At 49.4% G+C, this 23933-nt stretch overlaps 1 pseudogene; it reads right to left on the bottom strand.

The window, feature by feature from the left end:
• Window positions 1–23341, bottom strand: part of LOC122439453 — a 72821-nt pseudogene extending 49480 nt beyond the window's left edge.
• Between the last annotated feature and the right edge of the window lie 592 nt (window positions 23342–23933).

The following is a 23933-nucleotide window of genomic DNA, read 5'->3' as shown; positions in this document are numbered from 1 at the left end:
TCAGTGGTGGGGCCCATAGGGAGTGGGAGAAAACTAATGAGAAATTGAAGCTGGTATCATTGATTAAGGAGGAGTAGGCTTGTGAGTCTAATTAGTAGGCTATGCGTGGTGGTGTTAATTCAGGTTAACCTGATGATCAGGTTAGTGGTATTGTTGCTGACCACAATCTTGGCCTTCTCTGCCCACTGAAGCTGAATAAAAGAACATGGAGACTGAGTCTGGAGGAAATAGAAAGCTGGCTCCAATTCTCAGCTGGCAGAGAGGAGAACCCAGCAGGCTCATGCCTCAAGACCTGTGCCTGCCCCCCTTGAGGAGTCTAGCGGCTCACAGAAGGAAGGGCTCACAGTCAGGAGGCAGTATGATAAACCAAGGGGGTAGGACTTTGATTTCTTCCTCTTGCATTTATTCAGAGTCGCATCAGTTCAGTTCAGTTGCTCAGTCATGTCTGACTGAAGATGGGAAAGACTGAAGGCGGGAGGAGAAGGGGATGACAGAGGATGAGATGGTTGGATCGCATCACCGACTCAATGGACATGGGTTTGAGTCAACTCCGGGAGTTGGTGATGGACAGGGAGGCCTGGTGTGCTGCAGTCCATGGGGTTGTGAAGAGTTGGACATGACTGAGCGTCTGAACTGAACTGAAACCACTCCAGTAGATTCTTCCAAGTGTGTAGCCCAGAGCGTTCTGCCTGAGGGAGTTGAGATCACACAGGTAAAATGTGTAACAGCTCACAGGGTGCTGAGGACTGTGGAACTGGCAGCCCTTCCTGGGCAACCAGGACCGTGAGCAGTGATGAGAGCCTCGCCCCCTCGTGGTCCCAGGGAGAAGGAAGCTGATCAGCCTGCAGGCTGGTCCGAAACACTGCTGGGAGTTCCCTGTCTACCCTGACCACTGGAGCGGCCCAGGGGGCCCACTCTTTCGGGCCCCACCGAGACCCTTCCCCACACCCACGTGGAGAGTCCTTCAAGGCTACCATGACAGGGATCTGTGGTGGGAACTCAGCAAAAAAGCCGTGAGGGCAGCTGGGACCTTCCGTCACTGAGGACATGACATCGCCAGGTACAGTGAGGTCACGCAGGTGGCGGGGAGGCCGTTTCAGATGGTGGTCTGTGCTGAGAAGGACACAGGACTCGGGGAGGCAGGGGCTGACGGGTGGCCAGTCCAGAAAGGCGCCTTCTTGGAGGAGGGGGGAGGCTCAGACTGAACTGCATCTGGGCCTGGAGCTCCAGCGGGATGGCCGGTGGCAGAGGAGGGCAAGGCCGGGGCTCGGCCACAGGAGCGGTGCATCTGACCGCTGGTAGAATTTCTGCTCCCCAACGACTGAGGTTATTGTCTGTCTCCTCATGGCTGTCCCGTGCCTGGAACACGACCTGGCCAGAGGCAGGTGCTAAGCAAATATCTGTGAATGAGTGGACGGTCCGAGTGTGGAGATGCGCAGGATAGGTGGCGTCAGGCTGCAGAGTGGGGGTTAAGTAGATTAGGAGGCCGAGACTGGATAGAGGTGTACAGGGTTTCTGAGTCCGGACTCCCAGCTCTCTTGGGCTCAGATCCACCCAAGCCCGTCTGTTCCCCAGACACTCTGTTTTCTATGGTACATTCCCTCTGGCCTTCACTCACCTGCGTGTCCTGCCCTGCATGACTTAAAAGCAGCTCCAAGTCTGTTCCTACCACCTGTGCCTGAAGCCTCTTTATGCTTAAGCTGGGGGATCCCAAGGGCGCCCCCTGAGATGGGGCCCCTTCCCTGCCCGGGGACGAGTGCATCTTGTCTGTGCTGTGGACTCTGCTCTCTGCAGTTGTCTGCCTGTTCGGGTCTCTGCCTGACCCAGGGCCGGGAGTGTTCATGGGTCGGTGTGTCCCCGCTGAGTCTAGCAATCCACCAGGCTGAGTCCTGCTGGCCTGCATCGTGACACTGCCATTTACTGGTGACACGGGGCCCACCCTGGAGCACCGCTGATCACGTGTCCACTGGTCTCAGCTGGACCTGGCTGTTGGGCCGGGAGCCAGATGGTCAGTGCTGCTGGTGCCTGTGGGCATGGCTGCCATCACAAGCCTTCTCCTTGGGGATCAGCGGCTGAGCCATCAGGGCGTGTGCAGAATGCGCTGCAGAGCGGCCCAGGGGGCCAGCGCTGGGCCTCAGCCAGAGAGCGGAGGCACCGACGTGGGGCCTGCCCTCCATGAGGACACTTTCCGGCCTTCTGGGCTCTGTTTTTTCCGACCTTCGAGGAAGGGGCGGAGCTGCTGCGCTCATCCTGGCCCACCCGCTCCAGAGCTGCCCTCACAGACCTCCCCTGCATTGGGGTCTGACCAGTACATTCCTGGTCTAGCCCAAGCCAGGGCGTCCCGGGGCCCCTTCAGTTAAGGGGTCAGGGGAAGCAGAGCCACTTTGTTTTGAGCTAGAGGGGGAGTCGTGTGGGTAGAGTTCTCATTTCCTCCAGCGACACTTGTGGCTTACGGCGCCCAGGGCTCCCAGCCAGCCTGTGGGCCGCCGTGGGACCCCGTCTGCTGTTGGCCCCTCTTCTGACTGCTTGGCCCATGTTCTGACTGCTCGGGACTTGGTGCTCCTGGGTTGAGTGTCTATTGTAATTGGCTAGGGTCTGTTTTATTTATTTATTTTTTTCATCAGTATTTTTTTTTTTTTTTTGAAGTATAGCTGCTTTACAATGTGTTAATTTCTGCTGCATAGCTCAGGGATACACTAAAACACATATATACATTCTTTTTAAAAATATTTTTTATAGTTTATCATTGGATACTGAATATTATTCTCTGCTATGCAGCAGGGCCGTCTTTATCCACTCTACTTACAAAAGCTACATCTGCTGACCCCAGCCTCCCACTCCATCCCTGCACCGCCCCTCCTCCTTGGAGAGTGTCAGTCTGTTCCTTCTGTCCCTGAGTCCATTTCTGTTTCATGTGTGTGTGCTCAGGTGTTCATTTGTGTCTGACTCTTTGTGACCCCATGGACTGTAGCCCACCAGGCTCTTCTGTCCATGGGACTCTCCAGGCAAGAATTCACCACTGGGAGAGTGCAGGCTTGTGGTCACTCTGACCTGTCTCAGACCTCTCAGAGGCTGTCCGCTGGGTGAGTGCAGGCTCGTGGTCATTCTGGTCTGTCACAGACCTGTCAGAGGCCATCCACTGGGTGAGTGCAGGCTCGTGGTCATTCTGGTCTGTCACAGACCTCTCAGAGGCTGTCTGCTGTGAGTACAGACTCATGGTTGCTTTAGTCTGTCACGGACCTCTCAGAAACCATCTGCAGGGTGAATGTGGGCTCCTGGTCACTCTGGTGCCCAGTTTCCACAGGGCTGTCGAGAGGCACTGTGTGGCTGCCCCAGCTGGGGGCCACTTATTGCACTCTTGCTGCCCCCAAGCTACGTCTGGAGAAGGCTAATCCCAATGAGAAGCTACTTTCAGACTTCAGCTCACATGCCAGGAACTAGTCTTCCAGCCTAAGCAGGTCACTCGGGGTTTCCTGTGTTAGTGCTCACAGCTCACATCCCCTAGAGAGTGGGCCGGCTCTGGGGATACATGTCCTCTGCTGCTAAAGCTGACATTAGACTGTGCTCCCAGGGATGGACCACAAGGGGTGATGGGAGAACGTCTGCCTTACCTGCTTGGAGGCACTGTGCCCCCAGCCCCTGCCTTCTCCCCACTCAGGTACGGAATGTGGGAGAGCAGGAGGGGGTACCTGGGTCTCCAGTGGGACCCTCTCAGCAGAGCTGGGCCTGGGTCAGGCTTGGAGGGTGTGACCGAGAGTTTGCTGGACAGGACGCCACATTTAGAGGGCCTCCTGCAGTGTAGGTTTCAGGGCTAAATAGCAACTAAGTGCAGAGCATGGTGGCTGAGCTGACAAATGTGGATCCTGCAGGCTGAACGCTGAGCCCTGAACGTTGGAAGATTGTCTGGAGTCACAGGACGTGCTTGCTCTCTCTGCTGAGATGATCTCAATGGGGACCCAGGTTCCCCCTCTTACTCTCTCGAAGCTATCAAACTGAAGCCACTCCTCATGGTGAGCTCTGAGGAACCTCAGGAAAGAGAAGAATACCTGCTTTCCAGCAGCCATCAGACTGCAGCCACTCCCCACTGTGATCCCCGAGGAAACTCAGGAAGGAGAAGTCAGGATGCTGGTCCCAGGTGGTAAGGTGTGTATCAAAGGGGATGATTTCAGTGAGATGGCTGGTGCATCTTCCCACACATAGAAAAGTGCTAAGTTCCTTACCTTTAGCTGCTGCCCCCTGGTTTTGAAGTCCTAAAAGATCTGTACTGAATAAAACAACTCTCAACACCTGTATTAAAATATTATTATGTCTATCCATATGAAGTAGAGACTTTCCAAAGGACATCAAAGACAAATCTCAACATTCAGCACACTTGCACCAGTGGTGGGCACTCCCAAAAAGATGCAACTAGTGGGGCAATTAGAAACCTCATCACCCCTTTTCCCATAAGATTGTGGAATGGACGCTGACACTGGGGAATTGTTATGGGGAAGAACAAAATCTGACTCCATGTTGGATGTTTTACTTTAACCTTTGCTTCCTGCCGGTCTGTTTGCTACAGGGATACTGTCTATACATAATGGCCTGCCTCAGGAAACCCCGGCCCTCTACCTCCATCCAGGACCTGTCCACCTGTGGATGGCTATAGGAGGGAGAAAGTAACACATCTCCCTCAGAGGCTGGCCATTCCAGATATTTGCCAGATTAGTGGCATTTTTACTTTATTTCCTCACCTCCCAGCTCTGTGTTCTATGAAAGACACTGGCATCCAGACGCTGATAAAATGGTTTCTTGGAGATATTAGTCTGCTATCTTCTCAGTCTGCCAGCTTTCCAAGTAAAGTCATATTCCTTGCCTCAGCACCTCGCCTCTGATTTATCGCCCTGTTGTGAGGCATGCAGAGTGAGCTTGGACTTGGTAACAACCCCACATACCTTTCAGTCAAAAAATCAAAACATAAAATGGAAGCAATATTGTAAGAGATTCAATAAAGACTCTGAAAATGGACCATATAAAAATATCTGAAACCAAAAACCAAAAGGAACTCAGTGGTTGTCTGAAATATTTAGAAAGCAGTTCGTGACCCTCTTGTCCGTACCCCCTGAATCCACACTGGACATTTAGGCCCTATCCATTCAGGACACCCTCTCCAGACCCCAGCTGGAAGTGCTCTGCCCCCACTGCACACCTGAGTCTCAGGAGTAGAAGAGACACACCCTGGGGGGGTCTCCTCTGTGGTCCAGGGGAGCATCACATGAGCCACCCTGTCTCCCTGCCCTTAATAAATAAGGAGGGTTGTCAGCACCTGGGCAAGTGATGCTGTGGGCACCTGGACTGCCTCATCCTTGTGAGATTTGGTGTGAAGACAACACAAACGGAGAACCAACCAACAGGGATCCAGGCAGCAGTGAAACCCTCTTCACAGGGACCCTGTGAGACCCAAGACTCACTCTGCCCACCCTACTCTGACTTTTGGGAACTGGCCTTTGCCATTCTCTGGGCAGGAGGTGGGAAGGTCAACAGGGTCTCTCTTCTACCTCCTGAGACCCAGGTGGGCACCAGGGGATGCAGCCCTCCACCTGGCGTCCAGAGAGGGTGTCCTGAGTGCACAGGGCCTAACCGTTCAGTGAGGCCGGCCCTCGTCCACAGTGCACTGACCTGCTGCAGGGTCTCGGGTTCCCTGGCATCCAGCTCCCCCATCGCCAACCCCAGCTTGGTGTCTTGGGGCCCCTCACTGGCGGGCACCCAGCAGGTGAAAGCTGCATGCCCAGCGAGAAGGAGGAGATGCCGGTGGGGCAGGGGTCCAGCGTGCAGTGTCCAAGGCCCCTCTGCTCCCCCAGGAACACCCAGCCCGCCTGCCGTGGGCTTTCTCCTCTTCAGTACGTGTCTTTGTGGCTGATGTTGTCAAACACCTTCCTCTGGAAGAGAAGGCTCCATGACCGTGGAAGGGATGGAGGTGAGGAGGTGCTGTAGCCCTAAACCCAGAGAGCTTCAGAACTAACTTCCCTGAGCCCTGAACATACTGCCTGTTACATCTGTACCAACCGAGGCCAGATCCAGGCAGATTCTCTGTGGAAACACTTTTCTGTCCAACAAGAGAGGACTTGTTAACCCACAGCTGAACCCCGAGACGTGGGACGTGCTGTAACTGTGGAGACTGCAGGGAAGGTGTTTGAGAGGCTTCTTCCCGGGCGGCTCCCCGAGGCCCCTGGAGTTACTGGACCCAGAGGGGGAGCACTCGCGCTTCTCTCCTCACTGCAGGCCAGACGGTGCCCCCAACCACACAGCCCTGCTCCTCCGCCTCCCTGAGTTCAACAGAAAGCCCCCAGTCACGAGGCCAAAGCGCAGTCTTCTTGGTGCGCAGATCAGAGGCCAGTGGGAAGGCGGGTGGAGGCTGAAAGCTTCTTTGTAGTGGAAAAACACGGACGTGTGTTCCCGTGTGTGGTGGCCGCATGCTGCAGTAATTGGTGTTCCCCACACATTTATGGGTGGGTTTTAGTTTCTGTATTTTCTAAATTTCTTTTTTTTTTAAACAGCTGCATATTATGAGAAAATTTTTGCAATCAACCATGAGCACTTGCAAAATAAGCTCTTATTTTTTTCCTTTTCCTAAAATGTCGCAGTTTTTTATGGTGACAGATGAACCGCCTCTTACTTTTAAGTATTCATTTAATTGGCTGCGCTGGGCCTTAGCTGTGGCATGCAGGGTCTTCAGTTGCAGCATGTGGGATCTAGTGCCCTGCCCAGGGATTGAACGTGGCCCCCTGTGTTGGGAGCTCAGAGTCCTAGCCTCTGGACCAGCAGAGAATGCTGCGATCTCCTACTTAAAGCAAGGTTATTTATTTATTTCGGCTTGCTGGGTCTTCGCTGCTGTGCGGGCTTGTCTCTGGCTGTCGGGCATGGGGGCTGCTCTCTCGTTTCTGCGCTGAACTTCTCCCTGTGGTGGCTGCTCTGGTTGGGAAGCAGAGACTCTAGGCTCTTGGGCTGCAGTAGTTGTGAACGGACTTAGTTGCTCCACGGCACGTGGGGTCTTCCCAGATCAGGGATTGAACCGAGTCTCCTGCACTGGCAGGTGGATTCTTAACCACAGCACCAAGGGAGTCATTCCCCTCCCTGCTTCCTGCCAACATCCCCCTTTAAAAAAAGGCTATAAATAATCTGTTAAGTAAGTTTTCAGGAGTCTGAGCTCTGAGGTCAGCGTCTGTGGTGTCATTCTCCCAAAGGCACCTTGGCTTCAGATACTGGCTGGGCTCATGAGTCCAGTAAGCAGGGCAGGTCTGGTGGCTGAAGACAGGCTTGGCCTCTGGAGCTCTGCCCTCACCGACTCACCCAGGGTCCCTGAGCCCCGGCAGCCAAGCAGACCGCACGCAGGCGGGGCTGGTACAGCCACGGGGCCGCCGTGGTCAGGGTGGAGCGTGCGGCGGAGGCAGCTGACTGTCCGTCCCGTGACTGCTGGTGTCCTGTGTGCCCATGCAGGGCAGTCATGGTGTCAGGTGGGGCCTGGCCACTGTCCTGGGGACAGGATGGGACCTCAGAGAGCTCGCATCCCTACTCCCCATCTCCCAGCTCCGCTTTAGATCCTGGCTTGTGGCTGCTGGCAGCTCCCTGGGCTGGGAGGCTGTGTAAAGCATCAACCCCCTTGCTCAAGGTCAGCTGAGACACCCAGCTCTGGGGTCACACACCATCTGTGCCACCATCCAGGTCATCCCACTTCTGTGAGGGAGGGCCTGTGTGGGGCTGTGGGTGATGGGGAATTTGGGGGTGTTGTGCGCTGGCCCCAGGAGTCAGCTTTCTGAAGGGAGGGGAACAGAGGGGAGGGGAGGGAGAAGGTTTGAACTGCTCAGCCTTCCAGGGTATTCCAGGCCCAGCTCTGGTGGGAGGTGCAGCTGAGAAGCCCCTGCAGGTTTCTGGATCCCCACCGTTTTTCAGTTGAAGCCGCTCTGCCTGCCCCACCCCTAACTCTCCCTCCCATGGCCCCGGCCCGAAGCCACAGAAGATGGGGAGTTTACGTAGCTTCCCTTCCTGTAGGGAAACCAAGCCAGAGACAAACACGTTCCTTTAAGAAAGCATAGAAACCGGAAAATAATAGTGGGTGGTTATTCCTGACGCGGTTCATGTAGAGACGCTTCACAAGCCTGGCACATGGAGGGAACCGAGGGCCGTTGCCCCGAGTCCTGGACTTCGCACCCTCCGCCCCCCGCCCCGTGGCCCACTCTCCCCTTGGTGTCTTCTGGTGGCCGGGCAGACTTCAGGCTCCTGAGCCCCTTCTGGAAGGATGAGGCGAGGGCAGAGGTCATTCACAGAGGGGAAGGTGTGGTCGACCTTAAGAACCCCATTGCCCCCACTCTGTCGGAGCTCAGTTCCGGGTCTGAGCAAGCGTGGCTTCCTGGTGCTGTTCCCACCCTCACTCACCCAGGGTGGGGGGGCTTTGTGTCCACCTTGTCCCCTCGTGCAGCCTGGTCACCCAGGGACCCGTGCTGTGTGTGCATCTGCCCTGCTCACAGCGCACCCCGGGGCCCATCAGACTTCACTCATGACAGGGAAGTGTAAGGATGAACTTTTCCATGGTTAAGAATTTCAGGGTCGCGACAGCGTTGCCCAGAGTGAACGGGCACAGTTACAAGGCCCATGCAGAGAGAAGCCGCGGTGTGGGCTTCAAGGACCCTCCGTGTGGGGGTGGGATGGGGACAGACAGGGATTTCCTGCAAATGCGGCTCCAGGTTCTGTTCTCTTCACGGGTGACGACTGTGGGCACTGCCTGTCTGTGGAGGGGCCCTGGGGCTGCCCAGCTCAGCAGGAACGGCAGGGGTGTGAAGGGAGGTCGGCCTCCCTTCGCATCCCTGCCCTCACACCCCCTCATCAGGGCAGCCCAGTGCCTAAACAGCCCCTTCCTCGTCTAGCTCTGAAGACCTGGAAGGTGTGGGGGCTGGAGGACATGCAGGAAACAAATTCTGTAAAGCAATTATCCTTCTATTAAAAAATAAAAAAACGATTGAATAAAAAAACAAAAAGGAAAGCAAAGGTGTGGCTTGCATTCTCAGCCAGCCTCTGCCAGATTCCGCCTGTGCTTACGCATCAGATCAAAATGCTGGTGCTCCCACCTCATATCACAGATGAGAATAGAAACACAGAGAGGTTGAGCATCTTGCCCCAGCTCACACAGCTGCTGGGGGCAGGGCTGAGAACTGGACTTCTGTGGTCGCATCTGGAGTCCAGATGCTGTGATGACCCCGAGGGAGCAGCAGAGATCAGATGGCCCATGCTGAGCCAGGCGCGCGCGAACAGACACACAGGTGCACATGGCCTTCAAATTTGCGGCTGCAGAAGTCAGAGGGAACCAGAGGGCCACCAGGAGAGGCCAAAGGAGAGTCGGGGTCTATAAGGAGGAGAGGCCCGACTTCCCAGGAGGCCAGGGAATTCCCTTCCCTGGTGAGTCTGACTCCACTCTGCTTTCCTCTCCCTGGACCCAGGAACTGACTGTCCAGTGACCTAACTGACTTGTCTCCAGAATGATGCCTTCCCAGGGGTTCAGCTATGACTGGACCCCACTGCTGTCAGTGATAAGGGGGGAATGAGCACATAGTCTGGGCTTCAGATTTGTTTGGAGACAAAATTTATTAGAAGAGGAGTACTAAAAAACCACGAAGGCAATTGGCATGAACATCTCCAGAACACTTAAGAAATCCTCTGCTGTTTATCTACCTCCTCTCCTGTCATGAAAGTGGAAGGTCTATTTAACACGTAATTCTTGCTTATCACACTCTTTCTTTAAAATATTTATCATATATTTATTTATTCGGCTGTGCTGTGTCTTAGTTGCAGCCCGTGGGAGCTAGTTCTCCAATCAGGTATTGAACGTGGGTCTCTGCATTGGAGTCTTGGCAACTGGGCCACATGGGAAGTCTCTCCTCATACTCCTGGGGACAGCAACAGGTCACAGGCCTCCTCTGAGGCCCCCTTAGAGCTGAGGCATGTGGTGGCTGCAGTAATCCTTCTGTGGCTAAGGTGTGGTTTGTTGGTCATGACTCACTCACACTCCCTGCAAACATAGGGCTACTCCCCTGTGTGTCCTCTGGTGTCTGATGAGGATGGACTTCCGACTGAAGCTTCGCCCACACTCCCGCAAACATAGGGCTTCTCCCCTGTGTGTGTCCTCTGGTGGGTGATGAGAGTTGACTTATCACTGAAGCTTCGCCCACACTCCCTGCAAACATGGGGCTTCTCCCCTGTGTGTGTCCTCTGGTGGGTGATGAGGACGGACTTCCGACTGAAGCTTCTTCCACACTCCCCGCAAACATAGGGCTTCTCCCCTGTGTGTGTCCTCTGGTGTCTGATGAGGACGGACTTTCGACTGAAGCTTCGCCCACACTCCCCGCAAACATAGGGCTTCTCCCCTGTGTGTGTCCTCTGGTGGGTGATGAGAGTTGACTTATCCCGGAAGCTTCGCCCACACTCCCCACAAACATAGGGCTTCTCCCCTGTGTGTGTCCTCTCATGTGTGATGAGGACTGATCTATCATTGAAGTTTCGCCCACACTCCCTGCAAACATAGGGCTTCTCCCCTGTGTGTGTCCTCTCGTGTGTGATGAGGACTGACCTATCACTGAAGTTTCGCCCACACTCCCCACAAACATAGGGCTTCTCCCCTGTGTGTGTCCTCTGGTGTCTGACGAGGGCTGACTTCTGACTGAAGATTCGCCCACACTCCCCACAAACATAGAGCTTCTCCCCTGTGTGTGTCCTCTCGTGTGTGGTGAGACTTGACCTGTCCTTGGAGCCTTGCCCACACTCTCCGTACGTGACTCTCATAATCCCTGAGACCCCTGCCCCAGTGAGCAATGTGTCTGTGTCCTCTGGATTCAGCTTCTGGCTTGTGCTGGGCTCGTCTTTCATTCTCTCATGCACCCCAGATCCCCCCATTTGTCCCCCTAGCGAGTAGGAAGACGCCCTTGAAATCCTCTTCAGACTTATGCTTTTCAGCAAAGGTTGGGATCTGTCCTTGGCCTCCTGACCCTCAGGTTTGTCGCTCGGGCTGTGTGGATCTGAATATCGCTGATTTTGATTGCCCTGGCAGGGATCCTCTGGTTGGAGGAGGTCTCTTTCGGATGGTCTCAGGAGGGTCTGAGAGGGGTGACTGCGTTGGGTGTGTTGGCTGAGGAATTTCTGACTGGAGAAGGCCAGAGAGCAGGAGGCACATGGGTGGATCTTGGGCTTCGGTTCTCCTGAAAGAGGAAGCTTTTGGTCAGGTAGTTGGTTTGCCGTGTTCAGGCCTGCCTCACTAATTATCTAAGGGTTGACAGTGCACGATTTGTCTCCCATCGAGTGTGTCTTTATAGTCCACTTTTCCACTCCACTCTTATTCTCTACATCTACAGAAATCCAGGAAGTTGGTGTCAGGGGTCTTTTCTACATATCACCCAGATAGGGACCTTCCAGCAGCATCAGAGGCAGCATCTCTCCTGAGAGGTGGATCTGCAGGGACTTTCCCTGTGTGTAAGTGTCTGAAAAGTCACGTCACAGTGGCCACAGGTATTTACCCTACTGAGGGATAAGACTTGATGACTTAGGTGAAATCTCCTGAGTGGCTCCCTGTGAGAAGAAAGGGTCTATTAAGTTAGGGGCGCCTGGCCTGGAGCTCTCTGCATATGGGAGGCAGCACAGGGGGTGGTTAGAGCAGGTGTGGGTAAACCTGACTTTGTGGCTCCTTGTTCAAAGAGCAGCCTTTGTGCCGATCTCTGCAGGAAGTGGGTTTGAGACTGGACGAGACCGAGCGGCCCAGGTCCCACTGACTACAGGTCTCTGGCCCCTGCTGCCCAAACAGGTTCACAAATTGCTCCTGCCTCAGTTTCCCATAGATCATAAAATAAAGGCATATCCTTTCTCAAGCCTCACCAGTACTCATACGTCATTTATTACATTCAGGCTTAGTCCATTCAATGTGCACTAGGAAGCCCTATTTTAAAATACATCTCCAGCCAGACTCTTCACATCCTCACTCGAAAGCATCTTCAGCCAGCCTACTCTCCCCTCATGTCTGGCAATGAACTGACCTCTGAGGGGGCTCCCCGCTGATGTCTCGTCCCCAAAATGAACCAAAGCATCGTTTTAGCACAGAGAACATGCCGCTTGCAGCAGAAGCCGTGCGGTTGTTCTGTGTCACCCAGGAGGACCCCTGATTCCTGCACGTGGACACAGGCCCTGAGGCTTCCGTGTCCCATTCAGCCTCCTTCCTCGCCCTCTGTGCTTCCTCCCGAGACCCCTGGCATGGCCTCTCTTCCCGGCCCTGGGGCTTCAGCACTGGCTGCTCCCCTGCCTGGGATCCTTTCTCGCAGGTGTTATCTCTGCAGAGACCCTGCCGCACCATCATGCACCACACTCCACCCTCTGCTCACGCTGACCCGAGGCACGTTCCCTGCGCTGGTTTTCCTCAGAGCACCAGCCCCTGACTGGTATGAAGCCCCTGCTGACCCAGGACAGTTGTTCTCTCTGTTTCGGTGCGTGGAGCCCTGTCTGGCACAGAGTATGAACTCACATGACAACAAACTGGAACAGTAACTGAATGCACATCACTGTACATGTGTCGCATAGAAATGGGAGGAATTGAGGAAGAAACAGGTAAAGGGCAGAGTGCTGGTAGGTGCTAGAAATGTTGCTTTTTGCTTCTCAGCCTTTCAGCAGAAGGTGATGTGACACATTTTTTTGCATGAAATATTACAAATTAGAACTAGCATTTTTAATATAAAAATTTTTCCTAACAATCATATGAAAAGAATCAAATTCTGAGGCATTTTTATTGCAACTCAACTGACTTTGGACTGGATTGTACTCTGCTTCGAAATCGGACCACGGAGGCTCCCAGGATGGGGTGGGGTGCTGGAAGAGGGCTGACACTCACCTCCCCCGGTCGCGAGCTCACTCTTCCCCCTGCTGTTCCGCTTGATGCCAAGGTCCTGACCATACTCGTCCCCGTACCAGACCAGCAGCTCACAGCCCGGCCTGACCACCTGGCAGGTTCGGTAGAAGATCTGCCCGTGATACTGGAAGGCCACCAGGTTCTGCTCCTCGTCGTCCCGGGCACAGTTCACATACCTGGGGACGAGGCCGGGAAAGGGAAAGAAACCTCAGGTGATGAGTGCCCTCCACTCTCCGACCATGCCCAGCTCCTTGCCTTCCACCTCTGAGGCCGCCCCTCATGTGGACCTTCTGTTCACACCTTCGGCCAAGCCATGTGAATTCCCATGCTTTTCTCTTCTTACCTAATTAGCCATTTTTCCAGAGCCCAGTTCCAGATTCATCTCCACCTGAACTGTCCTTGAGGCTGGTGACATCCAGCTCCTCTAAACTCTGAATTAAGTTCTCTTCCATCCACAGGACTTGGTGCTCCTTGGCTAACACGCAGCCCTCAGCAGTCACCCCAGCCTGCCTTCTCTCCCGAGGCTTTCTCCCATCTCCCCACGTGTATCCAGGGTCCTATTTGCTTGCCCATCCCTTCCCACAGAAACTTAGAGAGAGCTCTGATATAGCTTGAGACACGGAACAATAATAGTTTGTTCACTGTCTGCCTGCCCTGATGAAAGGGAGGCCCTCAGAAAATGGCCCCACCTAGGGCCATCCTGCCCCCCATTCCTTCTGAGGCCTCAGGGCCCACTTCTCACTGGAACCAAGCCTGAAGAGGTTGTTGCCCACATAGAGTCAAGGTCTCCTATATTAGGTTTTCCTGGCACGGTGCAGTTACTCAAAGAGAAAAAAATAAGGTTACTCTTCCTAAAATCAATTGGCTAATGTCTGTTTGCAGTATGTTCTCCAAAAGGACAGACATGGGTTGTGTGATCTGCTTCAGTAACGAAGTTCACTGTCTAAACTGAAACATAAAGTGCGTGGTAAGTGTCCTTTAAGTGAGTTAAAGTGTCCCTGGTGAATCTAGGCTCCTCAAGTTGTTTTCAAGTCCACCAGTTTTGTTCAGCATATAGACTTGTATCTTGACGGCACATGCCATATTTTTATTTCCTTCTTTCTAGTGTCTTTTGAAATGAAAGAGCATGATATGGAAGGAAAAGAGGAGGGAAGATGTGAAAGCTGTTGAGGGAGCCGGGTTGAGAAGGAAAGGCGCGTGGGATGGAGGGAGTCTCAATGTCTACACACTGCAGCCTCACTGCACTCACCTCATCCAGTTGGCCCAAGACGTGTCCTTTCCATCCACATACTCGTAGCAGTTCCTCCCTTTGGTGATCTGAGTGGCAGAGAAAGAGTTACAAGCTTTCCTCTTTCTTTTATTTTTTTTTTGGTAGAAGCAATATAAGAGCTATTTCCCTCTGTAGTCATTGGTGCTTTTCAGCCTGCATGGATTCACCTGCCTGTCGAACCACACGGTTAGCCCCTTACTCATCATTCCAAGTCTGATTCCTTGGCTCATTGAAGGCAAGGGCTCCACAAGGGAGGAGTCACTTCTGTGTATCTCTACACTGTGTTCCAACCTCTCCTCTGACCTTTAGATAGAGGTCCTGAGTGTCTGTACACTGTGGTCCCACCTCTCCTCTGACCTTTAGATAGAGGTCCTGAGTGTCTGTAGACTGTGGGCCCACCTCTCCTCTGACCTTTAGATGGAAGTCTTCTGTTCACACCCAGGGCACACAGTACACAGGGCTGACTGTGTCATTCCCGACCATGTTATCACCATCTGCATCCTCACATGTAGATATGAAGTACCCCCCACCACGTACAAGTGATTAGAGCCCAGAGGACAGGGAAACGGGTGCTTCTCACCAGCCAGGCGTATCCACTCTTGGCGGACTCTTCATCGTCTGTGATCTGGCCCTCGTAGGGGCCAAAGTGCAGGCCCAGCGGCAGATCGGACGCCTTGTTCCACACTCCAAGCGCAGCACCAGGGATGCCCGACAGTCTGATACTCAACCCAGGGGGCAGCGTGAGGGCTGAGCGGTTGGCATGCCCCTTTTCCACTGCACAGTCCTTTACAAAGGTTGGGGGCCCATGGGCAGCACAGCTGTCGATGAAGAAGTTCTGACACTCCTCACAATCTGGAGGTAAGAACAGGGATGAGAGGAGGTATAGTGATGTTGCTGGTCATAACGACCTTCAGAAGGAATTGGGGCATTCATGGCATTTGGCCTCGATGCTGCTCCCCAAGTCATAGAGGAAGGGGATGGACGGGGGACCAAATGGTGAGGTGAGGTTAGTGGACCAAGGCCTCATAGCCCCTTCTCCGTGAGTGGGCCACCAGGGTCACTCACAGAGGTAGTCATCATCCTGGGGCTCGCTGACCTCTTGGTATATGTGGCCCTTTCTTTCTCGTAAACTGTACCTCTTCACTCCAGTCTCTTTTCTTCTGAGTTCTAAGATGGAAAACAGAAGCTAAGCAAGGCCGGTGGGGTCTGGGGAATTAGTCCCTGTTTTATTGGAAAGTGTGAGATCTCCTACCTGTCCATCTATACACTTTGTTAAAACTTTCTTACATGTATTTTTCAAACTTTTACTTTTGTAATTTTACTTTTTAATGATACATTATTTATTTCTTCTCCACGCTGCATGCCTTGTGGGATCTTAGTTCCCTGACTAGGAATGGAACCCACACCTCCTGCAGTGGAAGCATGGAGTCTTAATCACTTCACCACCAAGAAGTCCCTTCTCTATACTTTGCTTCTTGTCCCTTTAACTACGGGTTCAGGAGACTGAGGCTCCACTGACCACAGATGCCCAGTTCAGTGATAGCTTCCTGCACTTCCCGTTAGTTGGTTTAACTTCCAAACCTTCCTACTTAGGAAATAGTTCACTGACACATCTACTCAGAAAATATATGTTAAGGGCACATGACACGTAAGGCACTGAGCAGAGGTCTGGGCATAAACACTAACAAAGCTGGGTTCCCATCAGCACAGTTGGTTTTATTGAACTACTTGTAGGTGTCAGAGTTTTGCATTTAATGTAAGGCTTTCAAGCACTGTATGAGTTATGTATCCTTATCTTCACTTTACACATAGCAATCAGGAACTCAGAAAATGTATAAGATTTTCCCAAGGCCCCAGTGCTAACATCATGACTCAGATCCATCCAGCTTAAACCCCCGCCTACCCAAAGTCCATGCCACACACCTAGGTCACACTTACTAGCTTTTCTACAGGGATTAGAGGAAGTAATTAGAGGAACTCCCCAAATTTCTCTTACCGACTTTTTGTCTGGGGTGCTGTCCAGGGGTCCTTGCTTTTCTGTGATGGGGCACTGGTTTCTGAGCCTGCTTGGAGCCACTTGTTTTCAGCAATTTTGCTACTCCTGGCAATTCCTTCAAACTAGATTCCTTACTTAATGGTGCCCTGGACATTCTCTTCCATGTGAGTAAAAGACAACAGGCATTTCGTTAGTTCTTTAGGACTTTATGAAGTGTTTTCACATGCATGTTTTAGTTAATACTTTGACAATTCTTAGAAATACCTGATTTGGGGGCGGTGGGGGGGGGGGGAGGCCTGAACACTGGAATGTAACAAAAGGACCTAGGTGGATAGTGAATCAAAACTAGAATTCATATCTTAAGGTTCTTCCCCTTCAACTTTCTGCATAAAAGTGAGAGCAAGGCAGGGAGAATAGCTGGAGGTCAGGGAAAGAAGAGGGTAAGTGCTCGTATAGAGTTCTGTGGGGGTTGTATTAATTACTGGCCCTTTGATGAACAAGGAAGTATGGAAAATTACAGAGGGGACAAAACACATCTGGAAAATAAGGTGACAAAGCAGTGAGATTAAGAGGAGAAAAGACGATCAGCAGAAACACATTTAGACAATAAAGAAAATGAGATGAAAATTGCCAGTTGCCATATCCTAGAGACAATGTTTGGAATTAAAGTAGCTGGTCTCATCAGTTCTCCTTGAACAAGGCTGTATGACTAGCTGATTCTCCTCAGTTTCCTGATCCATGAATCGGTATTCAGGCTAATTCTTAATATTATAGTGGACATGAAATTTAATAACCTTCAACAAATTGTTGTGTGAGCTATTTAATACAGTAAGAACATGAGCGTACATCCCTGGTATCAATTTATTCCCTAAACTGCATCTATATTTGAAGTCTAGCTCACAGATACTATCTTCAGCATTCTTTGACCTTTCTACTCCTAGATGAATGCTTAAATGTGGAGTCACTCATTCACAAAACATTCAGTGTTCCCTCAGGGGCTTTGAGCTGGGCCTGGACTTCTGAGAATGAATGGGTGTGGGCTAGTCTCTCAAAGCTCACAACACAGGGGCAGGCTAAACACATGATTCCAAACAGGAGAGTTGCTATTAGAGCTCAGAGGGGGAGCTGTTACTCCTCCTGCAAGAAGGAGCATTTGAAATGATGCCCAGATGATGAGTTTCTACTCAAAAGCAGGTAATCTATGTGAAGTCCTTCTGTTATTTTCTTATTTGTTGCTTTTCAGTCACAAACCTGAGGCTTCTCAGGGGTGTGAGTTGCTTCCTCTTATTGGAGTGGGAGGCTCTGAGGTAGGGATCCTGTCTCCTTCTTCATCTTGGACTGTCCACTCTACAAACTGCCCAGCATGTCTTTAAGCTTCTTCATCTTGGACTGTCCACTGTACAAACTGCCCAGCATGTCCTTAAGCTTCCCTTAGTCAGATGTCTTAGCATATCCCTCCCTAGCACAGCACAAAAGAACTGAGGTTGAAAACATCTCTCAGATGAATGATATAAAAATGTATGAATAAGCTTCATAGAACTATGGAAGTTTTAATCAGTTTGTAAGGGGTTTAGAGAATGTGCACTGGTTTAGATTGCACTACCAGTGATACTGTGATCTCAGGCATACAATCAAATGTTTTTTACCTCATTTTTGGGATCTATAATGGTGATAGCTATATACCTACTTATTGGTACTGTGGGACTGATTTAAGGTTTAAGTAAGTTTATTCACATATAATACTTAAAGTCTGAAATATTATGAAAGTAATGTAACAACAGAACCGCCCACTACTGTTGTTCTTACTAACTATAAAGATGGTGATGATATCAGACAGTGTGCTAAAGATTCAGGGCAGGAAGGCAGCCGTCTCCAGGATCTCTGTGTTTTCTCCTGTTCTCACCTGTGACTGGATCCATGAGGAGGATATTTTGGCAACAGGATTTGGGAAATACTCACCTTCTTGTGTTTACTGTGCTCCACTCTGGAGGCAATTGAAGAAGGTTTACCTGAAGAATGATGAGAATCAGTGTTTTGATTGGTAAATGTTTCCAAACTCTGGGTATTCTATCTAAGGAGACATAATTCTAAGCCAGAGAGTGACAAAGACAGTGATTACCAAAGGAGGAATGGAAGATGATTTCTGTATCATCAGCTCCCATGGTTCCACTGGGAGCATTACATAATTATCTTAAAAATAAAAAAAAAAAATATGAAACTTCATCTGTTCCTCATCTGATGTTCATAAAGTATCTCATAAATTTCCTAGTCTTTCATGACAAAAGTGCTCAACACTGTAGAAATAGGAGGAAGTGACTGCAATATAATAAAGGTCATATATTGAAAGTCTACCTCTAACATCATAGTCATCAGTAAAAAAGATCAAGAAAAAAAGGCAAGGATGCCCGTTATCAACATTTCTGTTCACCATAATATTAGAAGTCATAGCCAGGGCTTTAGGTTAGAAATGGAAACAAAAGGCTTCCCTTTGGAAAGAAAGAAGTAAAATTATGTCTCTTCACAGGGCCATGGTTTTATGTGCTGAAAAATCTTTAAATCCACACACACCAAAAACTTGCACAGAACATTGCATGGTACAAAATCAACATTCAAATATCTTTCCGTGCATGAAGAATGACCATTCCACAAAGAAAAATAAGAAAACAATCCTATTTATTTCTTATTTTTTTAAAGCTATATTCAAGAGCTAAATTAAAATAAAAATATTTCTTTTTATTTATTTGTTTGTGACAGGTCTTTGTTATGGCATGTGGGATCTAGTTCCCTGAATAGGGACTGAACCCAAGTTCTCTGCATTAGGAGTGTAGAGTCTTAGCCACTGGACAAATAATCTTATTTATAATAGCATTGAAAAGAATGAAGTAATTAGATATAAACTTAAGGAGATGAGAGACTTATATTTTCAAAACTACAAAATATTGCTGAAAGGAATCTGACATAAATAGATAGGTGTCTCATGTTTATAGATTTGGAGGCTTAATATTTTTAAGCTGTTCATACTACCCAAAGCAATCTAAAGATTCAATGCAATTCCTATTAAAATCCCAATGGCATTTTTTTCAGATATAGGAAATCCATCCAACAGTTAACACGGAATCTCAGAGCACCCCGAATAGGCAAAGTAATCTTAGAAAGAACAGCAAAGCTGGAGGCCTCTGATTTCAGAACATACTACAAAGGTACAGGAACCAAAAGAGTGTAGATTTGGCAAAAAATGTATGCTTAGTCACTCAGTCTTCTTGACTTTTTGTGACCTTTTGGACTGTAGCCCACCAGGCTCCTCTGTCCAGGGGATTTCTCAGGCAAGAATACTGGACAGGGTTGCCATTTCCTTCTCCAGGGGATCTTCTTAACCCATGGAGTGAACCCGCATCTCCTGTGTCTCCTGCACTGAAGGCAGATTCTTCACCTGCTGAGCCACTGAGGAAGCTGCCTGGCATAAAGACAGATATGTCAATCAATGGAACAGTATAGACAGGCAGAAATAAACTCTTGGATACATGGTCTAATGATCTTCATCTAGGGTGTCAAGATAATGGGGAAACTTTAATCCCTGTAATGAATGGTGATGGGGAAACAAAATAACCAATTGCAAAATAATGAACATCTTACATCTTGAAGAAAAATCAATTCAGAATGGATTGAAGACCTAAATGCAAGACTTGATAAGACTCTTAGAAGACAACAAGGGTGAAGAGTTCAGGACATTGAATCAGCAATGATTTCTTAGATATGGTACCAAGTGCACAATATTAGTAACAAAGTACAAATAGACAAATGAGATTAATCTTAAAACCTCTGTGCAGCAAAGGACACTGAACAGAGTTGAAAAGGCCACCTATAGGATGGTAGAAAATATTTGTAAAATATGCATGTGATAAGGGATTACTAAGCATACACCAGTATGAAGGCTACGTATCAGCCAGGAAGAGAACCTGATTGACCATGATGGCATCTTGATATCAAATTTCCATGCTCCACCCTTGTAAGAAAACAAATTTCTGTGGTTTAAGGAATGCAGTCTGCTTTGTTATCGCAGTCTGAGCTGACTAACAGTGAGAGAAGGAATTGAATAGACATTTCTCCAGAGAAAATACACAAATGGCCAACAAACATATGAAAAGATGCTCAATATTACTAATCAATAGGGAAATACAAATTGAAACCTTCTGTAATGGGCAATGTGTATAAGAAGACAATAGCAAGCTTGGTAAGGATATGGATAAATTGGAACCCTTACACACTATTGTTGGCAATGTAAAATGTTGCAAGCTTTCTAGAAACAGTATGGAGTTTCCACAGAAAGTTAGAATTGCTGTATGATCTAGCAATCCCACTCAAGAGTGTATTTCCATAAAAAATTGAAAGCAAGATATTGACTAAATAGTGGGCACATGTATGGTCATTTCTGCATTATTCCCAATGGGCAAGATGTGTAAGCATCTAAATGTTCATTGGTGGATAAAAATAAAGATTTTTATATAAGAAATATGTTATAGCTATTATATCCACATGCACACAACGGAATGTTTTGAAGCCTTAAAAAAGAATTCTGTCATATGCTATATCATGGATGGGCCTTGATGATATTATACTAAGTGAAATGAACCAATCAAAAAAGACAAATATTGCCTGATTCCACTTCTATGAGGTATCTAAATTAATCAAATCCATTGGAACAGAAAATATAATCGTGGTTGCCAAAGGCTGTGAGGAGGAAGGATTGGAGAATTGTCACTGAGTGGGTTAGGGCTTCAGTCACGCAAGATGTAACATTTCTACAGATTTGTGGTACAGCAATGTGTATATATATCCCCGGTGGCTCAGTGGTAAAATATCCAGCTGCAATGCAGGAGATGCAACAGATGCAGGCCCAATCCCTGGGTTGGGAAGATCACCTGGAGCAGGAGATGGCAATCCACTCCAGGATTCTTGCCTAGAGAATCCCATGGACAGAGGAGCCTGGTGGGCTACAGTCTACGGGTACGCAGAATCAGACATGACTGAGCGATTAACACTGTGGCCACTAACACTAACGTGTACATAGTTAGCAACAGTGTGCCATACACTCAGAAATTGTTAAAAAGGTAAATAAAGACGTGCAGGCGTATGGTGAACCGAGGCGTATGTATTCCCTATGAAGAATCTCTCCTTATGTCAAAACCTTTGCAGACAACCAAATGTTTGGTTTTCATGTCCCTTTCCCTAGTTTTAATAACCTAAGGGAACAGAGGGACTTCCCTGGTGCACAGTGGATGAGAATCTGCCTGCCAATGCAGAGGACACAGGTTTGATGGCTGGTCCAGGAAGATTCCACTTTCTGCGGGGCAGCTAAGCCTGTGTGTCACAAACTACAGAGCCTGCATATGCCCTGCAACAAGAAGACACTCACAGCAACCAGAGAAAGCCCATGGACAGCAATGAAGACCCAGTGCAGCCAAAACTAAATAAATAATTTTTAAAAATCTGGGAGAACAGAAATCCATAGATGGAGAATCATAGAACTATCTAAATTGTTTTCTGCATTCTAGGCAGATTAACTCCTCTAAACTGTTTGAGCAGCAGAAGAGGAAGTGAGCTGCTCACTTCTATTTTATAATAAGTGTACTTCATTTTATTTACCTGATGCCATCTCTGGTCAGTGAAATGTGGGAAAGATCATGGAGAATAAATAGTTCTCTCCAACCCTTTCCCAGAATCAAAATATAGAATTAGTTTAACGTTAGGGTAAGAAGATCATGGGTTTTGTTTTATATACATACATAAATAATCTTGACATAATATGATAATCATTTCCTCATCGAAGGGATTTAATCCAATAACCAATGAGATTAGTATTAAATGTTTCATGAATTAATTTCTAAGGTTTCTTTAACTGCCTTTCACTAAGAATGTTTAGCAAAAATAATTCTTTGTAAAAAGAATGATAAATTGTAACCATAAAACTTTTGAGAATTACACTGGAAAACCTATACATTCAGCTTCATTCAGACTTATGTAAATATTCAGCCACAACCACTTCGGAATGCTGAAAATTATGTTTTCCTTGCTAATGGCTGAGATGTAGTGAGACCTAAGCCCAGGCTGGTTTCAGGAAGACACCTCCAAATCCTCCTGGCCTCTCACCTTGCTGCCTTGGTGTCCATTCTTCATCAGAATCCTCAGTGTCATCTACCTGGGGCTTGATGACCTGCCTGCGGTGATGCATGAAAGTTGGTCGAGTGGCTCTGAAACCTGGAAAGAAGCAAAACATTTGTCCTAAGAAGGAGAAACAAAGCACAGAAGCAATGGGAAGTGTCACAAAGTCAAGGAAATTTGTAGGATGGGCTGGGGGAATCTAGAATAAGGCAAGAGGTGAGCTCTGCACTGCAGGGTCAACCTCCCTTTGGTGCAGAACTGGTAAACATTTCCTCCAGCTTAGTCTCCACACAAAAGGGAACTGTGAGCAGATGAAGCCACCTAAGAGCGGGCCAAGTGAACACTGAGGGTGAAGACCTGCTTCATGTTTCCCAGGCTCACAGGCGCCCAGCACTTCCTGTTACCTATAGCAATCAGCGCTTCGTAGTTTCTTTTCATATTCCTATATCGGATTTTTTCCCATTCTCCCATCTCTTCCCATTGTTCCTTGGAGAAGTATACAGAGATGTCTTTGAAAGCATCTTTGGCCTAAGGAAAATAATAGATTCCATCAGTGATTTACTAATCTAAGTCAGACCTTAGAGCTGGGCCTTCTCCTCCACCTTTTGTGCAGGGAGTAGCCTGAAGCTACTGGATGGTCTGTGTGAGACAGGGATAAAGGCTTTCCTTCCCGACTGTGTCCTGCCTAATTGAACAAACACTGAGCATTTTCCTAACTCTCCCTGGACACAGGGCAGTTGACGAAGCTAGTGTCCTGTTTTGTCCCACTCCACCCCACCATCTCAGACAGGATCAGGCATTCCCAACCTGTGTACAGTCACAGGGGAGTTCACTCAGTTGACTGGGCAACCAGTCTGTGGTGCTTCAGGGACCAGCGCCATGCCCTTCCTATAGAGCTGGCTTAGAGCCCAGCTTTGCCGCCTCCACCTCTCACCGTAGGCTTCCACTCTGTTCTCCCGGCATCTCCCTCAGTGCTCTCCTCTGGAGACATGTTCGGCCTCATGGCCATTGGAGTGCTCAAGGCCAAGGTGCCTGTGGAAGAAGAAGGTGCTGAGATAGCCCAGACCAGTGTCCAGAGCCTGGTCTGTCTGCCTTGGGTGGAGTGTCCAGGGCAGGAAGGTGAAGGGAAAGTTAGGGTGAGGGTATTGGTGGGATGGACGGATCCTGACTAGATATGACAGATCAGCCTAATGTGAACTAGATTTGGTTTCTTTGGTTCCCCTACAATTCAGCCCCTCTGAGGGAAGGCACTGGGATGGATGTGTCTGTGGGTGACGGAGGGATCCTTGAGGAGACCCGGAAACCCCTAACTGCTGGACTGGGGTCAGGCTGAAATCAGGGCTCTGTTCCAGTGCAGCAGAAGGAATGTTTCTCCAAGAAGGGTTTTGAGGTCTCCTCCTGGACACTCAGAAAAATCTGGGCATAACGTAGGTTCTACGTCTAAGGGACAAGACGCTCGGCCTGAGGAGATCTGGGTCCCAGTGGCTGAAGTAACTGGGGTCCTCAGACAGAGGGGACTGGGGATCTTTTTTTCTGACGTTGAATGTGCAGGGTGAGAAAACTTGGGATCTGTGAGGCTGAGGAAATCGGGGGTT

Source organism: Cervus canadensis, chromosome 4 (assembly GCF_019320065.1).
Source record: "Cervus canadensis isolate Bull #8, Minnesota chromosome 4, ASM1932006v1, whole genome shotgun sequence".
Lineage (NCBI taxonomy): Eukaryota > Metazoa > Chordata > Mammalia > Artiodactyla > Cervidae > Cervus > Cervus canadensis.
The sequence above is the reverse complement of the archived record's forward strand: the minus strand, read 5'-3'. Positions and strand labels throughout refer to the sequence as shown.